This window comes from Drosophila pseudoobscura, chromosome 2 (genome assembly GCF_009870125.1).
Source record: "Drosophila pseudoobscura strain MV-25-SWS-2005 chromosome 2, UCI_Dpse_MV25, whole genome shotgun sequence".
In the NCBI taxonomy this organism is placed as follows: domain Eukaryota; kingdom Metazoa; phylum Arthropoda; class Insecta; order Diptera; family Drosophilidae; genus Drosophila; species Drosophila pseudoobscura.
The window spans coordinates 21,586,909-21,595,610 of NC_046679.1; the positions used below are offsets into that span (position 1 = coordinate 21,586,909).

At 40.6% G+C, this 8,702-nt stretch overlaps 1 long non-coding RNA gene across 1 annotated transcript; it reads left to right on the forward strand.

Moving 5' to 3' along the window:
• The first annotated feature begins 641 nt into the window (after positions 1–641).
• LOC117183285 (uncharacterized) lies at positions 642–1,506 on the forward strand. Its single transcript, XR_004468422.1, has 2 exons — positions 642–710; positions 942–1,506. It is a non-coding gene; the product is annotated as an uncharacterized lncRNA (long non-coding RNA).
• Positions 1,507–8,702: the final 7,196 nt, after the last annotated feature.

Below are 8,702 nucleotides of genomic sequence, written 5' to 3' on the forward strand. Positions count from 1 at the left end.
CGGCAATAGTTGGAGCTTAAGCTGGTATGTAAATGTGCGTGTACGTGTGTGTGAGTGTGTTTGTGCATGGCTATGGCTATAGGTGGATGGATGGCTGTGGGTGTGCGTGTGGGTGTGGGTGCATTGGTGTGCGAGTGTGTCTAACGGTAACGGTGTGAAATGGCGCATATGTAAGCAGCAACCCCATGGATTTATGGGCCTTTACACAGGAATTATAGACGGTTGAGCTCTGGGGCCTTCACTTCTTGTTCGTTGTTTTGCCGACTGTTGTCTGTTTTTGGTGGCTTAAAATCCAATCGACACGACGACCATCCACATACATACAGACATACACATATGTATACCGGAGGTATAGATATAGAACATTCTTTTTGGCATTGGAGGAGGCGTGCGTGTTATTTACTGACCGGAATTACCACTTTCAGCGGAATAATAGATTACACGCACCCTTCGAGACACAGAAACAGACACAGACACAGACATACAAAACTTGTAATTGCTTTTTGCCTGTTAACGTGCGAATACCGATTGAGAGGAGGCGTGACCCGAACCCGGACCCGGACTTGGGCATACTTAAGAGGATTTACCACCAAGGAAATGCAATTTGCAAAAGTTTTAGCCTAGGATACTTAGAAAATGTAATCAATTTCAATGAATTTACAAATTTTGTTACAATTTTGGACTGCCTTTCGTTTGATTTTCTTAGAAAGGTCTAAAATAACCTTTTCTCAGAATATGGCTTAAATCGTTCTTTATTACCATCATTAGATATACAAAGAGATTTCTCTTTAAATCTAAAAATATTAGATAAGATCTAATTTAATAAACTTACCAAGTTTTCTAGCCATTCCTTCAATATCAATTCTATGATCGTAAAAGGGCAGCGCTTTCTCTCAGTGCTATCATTTGTCCATTTTCAAACGAACTTAATTTGATTTGAGCTTCAAGGCTCATTTAAAATGCGATTTCCGTTTGGTATTAAGAGCCTTCCCATCATCCAGAAATAGCAGACCCAAGGCTCAATCACCCCTCTATGACAGCAGCATTGATGTCGGATTTTCGAACTGCACATTTCGCAAAAAAGTTCGGTTGGCTGCATTGGTGATGAGTGCAGTGCAAGCAGCTGCAGGACATTAAGTGAAAATATCCAAAGTACACACAGATAGAGAGACACGAGTATTTGTAAGGGTTATGAATTGCTTGACATGTCCTAGAATTTAAAGAAAGGAGAGACAGACTATTGGCTAAGAAAATACTGTGATAAGAAGGGAAGAGATAAGCAGGACAGAACTGGACAAATAATGATGTTGAAATAAAAATATTGAGTGCAGGTTGAAGTTATATAAAGCTTGTTTAAAAGAAAAATCAGACTAGAAAATGTGGCTCATAAATAACTACTTGTAAATGATTCTGGATTAGCCGTATAGTACCTGATTTTACCGATCAAAATAATCTCAGCTTATATCCTTAAGGGCATAGACATCAAATAAATTATTAATCCATTTATACAATGTGCAAGATTGCACAACTCAATCACCGCTTTCCATGCCCCTAATTAACCGCACTTCAACACCATTTCATTGACAATAAGACTAATTACAGATCAACTTATTGATAGCATTATACTTGTTGTCTACAATCGCTCTCAGCTGAGAACAATTTAAGGCCTTCTGTCACGCCTCAAGGCCAACCCTTCGATAAGCCATCATTCATTATTTACTCGCATTATGCCGCGTAATCTTTCATTAAGCCCAAACTTTTAACAACAATTTCCAATCTCTCAGTCCTTCAGCCTCCCCTTCCCCCTCCCTCGTTACGCCAAAAGTGTGCTACGGTTTAATTCTCACATTGGCCACAGCACGCGCCCAAAGAGTCAATAATCTCGACTGTCAGCACATTCAGCCGGTCCATAAAGAAAAACAGAGAACAGGCGGCGTGCAAAGAGGAGACGAAAGGGAGGTAGATTGAGAAACATTTACCTATTTTTTAATTACCATAAACAAAAACAATAACAAACGCAAAAATAGAAAAACTTTATTCATTTATCAAGAGGCCACGCTGGCCGTTGTTATTGTTTGTTGGCGATAAGTGCAATAAATCAAAGCGAAAGGAACGCCACGTAAACAATCAGGAGAGGACCATGGGGCCAACGATGAACAGAGGAGTGGAAGGAGATCCAAGGATTGGGATGAGTCCAGACTCAGGTTGGTATGAGAACGGGGCTCAGATGATTCTAAAAAGTAGGATGAGCTGAGCTCCAAAGACTGGTAGGAGCGAACGACGGGAATCAGCGCATGACTAGACTCGGATAATATCCCTGTCTGTGCGGCTGTGTTTAGTGCCCTTACCCTCCAGTATTTCTCTGAAAATTTCATTATCTTTCAAAGCTATAATATACATATCTTGAATGTTTCACAACATATTCTAATATTCGGGATTCTTTTAGCAATTTTAAAGTTTTCAACTTGAACTTACCCTCTGACGAGAAAAGTCGAATGGGTATATTGAAAACATTTTTTGGGATTTGATTAGTCGAAGGAAATTGTAATCCATTGGATAAGAATATCTTATAAGACGAAGTTTATAAGATTGAAGGGTATTCTTAGTGCTGATTGGTGTCCTCCATTGTCATGCTCTCAAATTCAAACACTACTTACTCAAACATATTTCTATAGTGCTCTCGCACCTTCAATTCATATTTTCAAATGACATCGTTTAAAACGACAGATTGCTATCAAAGATAAAACTCGAGAATCTAAACGATGCATTTAAATTAATTTCACAATTAATCTACCCATGCAATTGTTAAATATTCACAGTTTTTAGTCTCCGCAGGGGCCAGGTAATCCCGGCTTTTCCAGCCAGCTCAACTTTAATTCCACTGAAACTACAGCGCCTCGTTGTTCTCAATAAAAAGTGAGTCTTTAATTACTTGTAATTTGTTTTAATGCCACTTGGCGAGTCAAACCCAGTGCAGCGAAGCGTTAAGGTATTAAGGGTCCGGGTCCAGGTGCAGGTGCAGCTTCTGGTGCCGCTCTTCTTGGCGCGGCTTCAGGAGCATTTTGCCCATTTGATTTGATTCACTGGGCTACTTAATGAAAGTTTTCCACTTGCCAACAGCTAACTAAGTTATGAAACAGTTTACGAGTTAGCTGGGTGGGTTCAGACATAGAAACCCCCTACTAGCAATTGATCCTTAAACATTAAAATCGAACGATGACTGTGGTGGCGCGACAATCCATAGTGGAAAATCTTTTCCCCGCTCTTGGGTCCCATTTTTAATGGTCAGTAGCCACAGAGGGTCACCAAGATAATTTCGTCTGAAAGTCATTTCGTTTAATGGCGTTCAGGTTTATGCTTCAAACAGAGGCGACGACGGGCCGGACCAAGGGTTGCCCAATGGCACAGGAAACGGACGCCATTTCGATGATGTCGCGCATTCAAATTGTGGATTGACAAACTTTTACATGTGTGCATGTGGGAAAGTGTGTAGGGGAAAGTGTCGGACTGAGTCCTTGAGCGGGGAAAGGAAAACTGGCGGTGGCCATTGTGCCACGTCCCTTTCGCATGTGACCACAGTGGACCTCATTTTCAATCGATCGAAATGGATTGGGGAATGTTTTTTACAGCATATGCACTGTTTTGGGGTCAATATATAATTGAGTGAAGTGCCTGCATCGAAATTTAATCTATCTGCATATCAAATTTGGCTTCAATAACTACCTACTCGTACCTGGCGAATAAAAATACTGTGTTCTACTGCCTTGACTTCAATCTGTCTTAATAATAGTTTTGGAAAATTATTAAATGTAATTGAAACTATTAAAAAATATTTAGTTGGGTAGCGGAAATATCTAAAACCGTTTCTGGGTTGTAAATGGTTTTCAAGTTGCATATTCTCCTTACAATTTACCTTTTTTTACAGTCACATAACTATTGATTAATTGATCATATTCATTTAGCCCTTTTGCTTGAATTGGTTCGTTTTTTTATATCAAAAGAAAAAAGGGGAAAAACTTCATATATATTGTATGGATGTCTATTGAACAAGATTAATTTCATATCGATTATAATAGTTTGCAGTCTACAAACTTCTGTCATGTAGCTAAGAGAATGTTTTAAAAATAAATCAATCAAATACTGAAACTTTTCCTGATCATGGATCTGTGTATATTTTCGGAACCCGATTGTTTAAATTCCAATACAAATCATAAATCTGTAAAATTATTAGTTGTTTTACCTCAGAAACCAAGAATGGGGTAAAAAGGGTATATCATTTGTAGTTTACTCCAGTTTTCGCTATAGCCAATAACCACTGTAGCGCTGTGTGATGTGAGCAGAAGCAATTAAAATGCGGCAAACGACGCAGTAAATGAAGCAAATGCTCCAAATGCGTTGCCCAAAAGCATCCTGTGGCCCCCTTGCACATGTCCATGTATCTGTGTGGCAGTGCGTGTGTGGTAATGTGTGGGTCTGTGTGAATGGCTGTGTGTGTGTGTGTCTGTGGTGTGGTGTGGTTTTGGGAACTAAATTAACAAAGCCAGGCAGCAGTGGCAGCAGCAGCAGGAACCAGACGACCAATAACCAAAAGCCCGCAACTTGCGTCATGTTACTTTGGACAATGAATGGCGACGATGATGACAGAAAGAGAGGAACACTCCGAAGCGAATGAGATGGATATAGAGCGAAAGAGAGGGAGAGAGAGATTCAGTGCATGTTAAGCCAGGCGCTGATAATAATGGGCGGCATGGATAGGGTACATGGACAACGGTACGGACGCGGAATGCCATCTACGTCTACTACTTCTCCAGCTCTATATCCCTCCATTGTCTTTGGTTCGCTCTGCGGCTATTGGGAACCGCAGTGTAGCAAAAGGATTCAACTGCAAAATTACTCAAATTGAGTTGGGATTTGAAATTGCGTGAAAAGACGGCAAGGCAGCAACTTGCCATTACCATTCCGCAGCAGTCAAGCAGCAATCATAAAAGTCAAGCGGAATTGTTCTCATCCTCTGCCCTCTGCCCCCGCTTTGGTGTGCGGAAGTCCTTGGAGCAGCACCACCCGAACCTCCAGCGGTACCACCCAGCCATGGCAATCACTTTCACTTTCTGCCATTCTGCATAGTTGATGGTGCCACCAACTGCTCCACAGCTCTGGACCCTCTACTACCAAGCGCCTTTGTTTTGGCATTTTAATTAAGTTCTCGCACTTGTAATAAACGACATCGCTTGATTTGCTCTCACTGTCGGAGTCTTGACTACCATCCTGGTCTCCATCTGCCCTTCCCCCCAATTCTCCCTATATTATTATGGTAATTGGGAGAGCAAATTTGACAGTCAGAACTGATTGAGCCCACGCCATCGACAGCGCCAGCGCCAGCGACAGCGCCTTCGGCTGTCTGACAATTTGCGCTGATCAGACTTATTTTTGTTTATCTCCTCTTGGATTGTAGTTATCCTTGGTAGTGCCCTCAAATTGGCTGGCAGCTGAGTGGAGAATACAGGCTTGAGCAAGTGGAAGGGTATTTGTGAAAGTGTGAAAGGTATTAAGGGAGTTTAAGTGCTCTTAACGAATAGAACGAACAGTTTCTGGAGTTTAAGCAAATCGTTTTCAGAAATATATGGTCTATGGAATATTGAATCAGAATCATCAACACACACACCAAAGGAATTTATCTGGAAATTTATTTCGAGCGTGCGCTGAATTTCTGGTTGATTTTCTTACATATTCTCCAAGCGGTCGAGTTCGAGTTCGCTTCAAATGAATATTTGATGGCCAAAAAAGAGTCTCAAAACACTAAATGCATATCCGTAAAGAAACAATCAAAGTTTCAGCCCATTTGTAGGTCACTTATCATACTTTACAAGGGACCAAAGGTCCGACCGGGCCAAGCTAATGCTTTCTTATCGAGCGGCAGGCACAGGGCCGGACCCCGACCCAAGCAACCCCGTGATTTGTGGCCATTAAAAAGCAGACCTCCCTAACATACAAAAAAAATAAAGAGTAAACTGCCTTTGATTTATTTTCCAGCTTGAAGGAGGTTCTTCGGTGCTCAAACGGAGGCAACAGAAAATTGCCAAAGGCAAGCCCACCTAGACATGCAATATTAAAATTAAAGTAAACTTTTTCGCGTGATGACATATTTATTTTGTTCCAAGTCGACATGGAACTTTTAACTAGCTAGAAAACTTGCAAAAAGATAATTGATAGACAGAACAGACTAAATGAATGCAAAATTTATATAACCTTTGCAATCCCGCAAATGAAGACTCATCATGTCTGACTGGGTTTTGGATAAATTAAATTTTAATAACGTAACAGCCTTGTAGACTTTTTGCGGCTCTTGAACTTAGCATATATTAATATTAATGAACTAAGTTTACCAGCTCGAAGCTCATGAGATATTTTAATTGAAAGATTGAGATAATTATTTTTAGCGTTCCAATAATTGAATATCAGTCTATCAAGATTTAAACTCACTGAGATTTTATTCCAGTGTCCCTTTATAACACTGCAAGACTGCAATGAACGGCATTCCATTCTATTTACAGCAACGGCACACCTATCCAGCCTGTAATTAACGCCCTTTAACTGAAACCCAACTTCATTATGGACACATTAGTGTCATTCGACTAGTCGGAAATCCTTTTATGCGACTGCAATATGCCCGTGAATGGCAAATCCTTTTAATTTGGAGACCCTCACGAATTAAATTGCATTTCAATGCGTCAATTTTCTTTATTTTCACTCGGTCCCGGCTGCCATTGTTTTTACTGTTAAGTTTTATGGAAATTGTAATTTATTCATCTGCTGCGAAATTTATATGTGACTCGAGGGGGATCCACACAGAATGAAATTTAATCCACGTAGAACAAATAATACAACGGAAAAAAAATTGTTAAGCAAACATAAAGTAGAAATTAAAATATTATAGCGATATTTGCCATGAGTGCGCGGAATACAATTTCCTGATGGAAAGTTGGTTATCAATGAGCGGAAAATTCGAGTCAGAACAGCGCACTGTGAAGCGATTGATCTATAATGCTGTAAGTTATGTAAACTTCGAACTTTATACCTTTTTATACCCGATATTCAGTACTATGAGTATTGGGATATATTAGTTTTGTAGTAAAGTAAGTAAGTATCGGGTATAAATGTAGAGTTGCGGTGTCCGCAGCAACTCACAACGTTCCCCCTGGTTTTTTTTTTTATAAATTTGGTTAAATTGAAGTTTCTACAGTCAATAATTTTCAAGGCAACAGGCAAGACTAATTCGATGAATTGCGAATTGTCTAGAATTTACGTGCAGAAAACATTGCCTCAAATATTATTGCTGTAGTACTAACTAAATTTAAAAACACGACACGGATGACAGTTTAAAAAGCACCAAAAAGAAAAATTAAATTCCGGCCGACTAAGACGACCCAATCAGAAAATTGATTAGAATTTTGGAATGTAAAGGATAGAACTAAATAAAGTAATAAATACATACATAACAGAAATTATGGCAGACAAAATAAACCAAATGGTTTTTTTAAAAGGCAAGCCACACACAAATTTCCCCCAAAATGTATGGCAACCCATTGCTCCAATTTCCGGAGATAATTGGCCACTCGATCTACCTCAACTCAGTTGTCCCTGCGACAACATAATTGCCATGTTAAACAGAATGAAATTAAAATTTACCCGTACTCGTACAAGGGAATGTACAGAATGCACAGACCCATGGACACTTGTCGAAGGTTGGCAGTGTGAAAAAATTGATCAAATGATAATTAAAAATGAGCGCGCAGTGCAATAAAAAAGGGCCCTTAATGACATAATAACAGATGACAAATAATAAATTGTCGGTCGAACGAGGCGAACGAACTGCGCAAATTACAAGTATTGTTGCCAAACAGACACCACACACGCTATAAGAAAGGACCTGGACCTGGGCCTGTCCCATAACCAAGTGCCAGTTGTTGGGGGCATGTGAATTATGGCAGTAATTAATACACAGAGGCAATGTTCATTATTTTCCAAATGCCGAAGCACAGAAACAGAACAAGATGGAGCCACAGGACATGGGCAGGAGGGCAGGAGGGCAGGAGGGCAGGACAAGGTATTATGATTGTCATTAACCATTAAGAAGGCTGAGGGCAGCTCGATTCCTAGATACACAAGCCAGATATATGGTGGAGAGCATCATTATCATAAGTATCAACATAATCTTCGTGTAGTACACAACACAGCCACGAGCCCCAAAAACTATGTAGTATGAAATGAACTATGGCTACTCTGCCGCCCGGCACATCGGCCTTCTCACCTCGTCCCGGGTTTCACGAGGCACGGGGCATAACTTAATTATGACGAACGCAGCGAAACGAGGCGAATCTCAAGGCAGCCCCGGATGGGGTGGAGGTGAGAAGGAGGGCTCTGTGAGAAACTGTAACCCGGCCGAGCAGGAAAAATTGTAATAATAACTATTTGCATTTTATGTGGCGCTTATTTTAGCATAAATTTTGTAGCTTATGGAAATTATTCGTGTATTCACCAGCTCCCACTCCTCCCGCAAACGTTCCACCCAATTCCCGGTTGACTGCGCCACCGAAAGTCACAAGGTGAAGTAATGACCCGACCCCGAGCCGGTCGGTCACACGAGGCGTATGGGTAATTGTGAAAAATGCATAAAAATAGTCGTAGTCCTTGTCGTTTGGCTC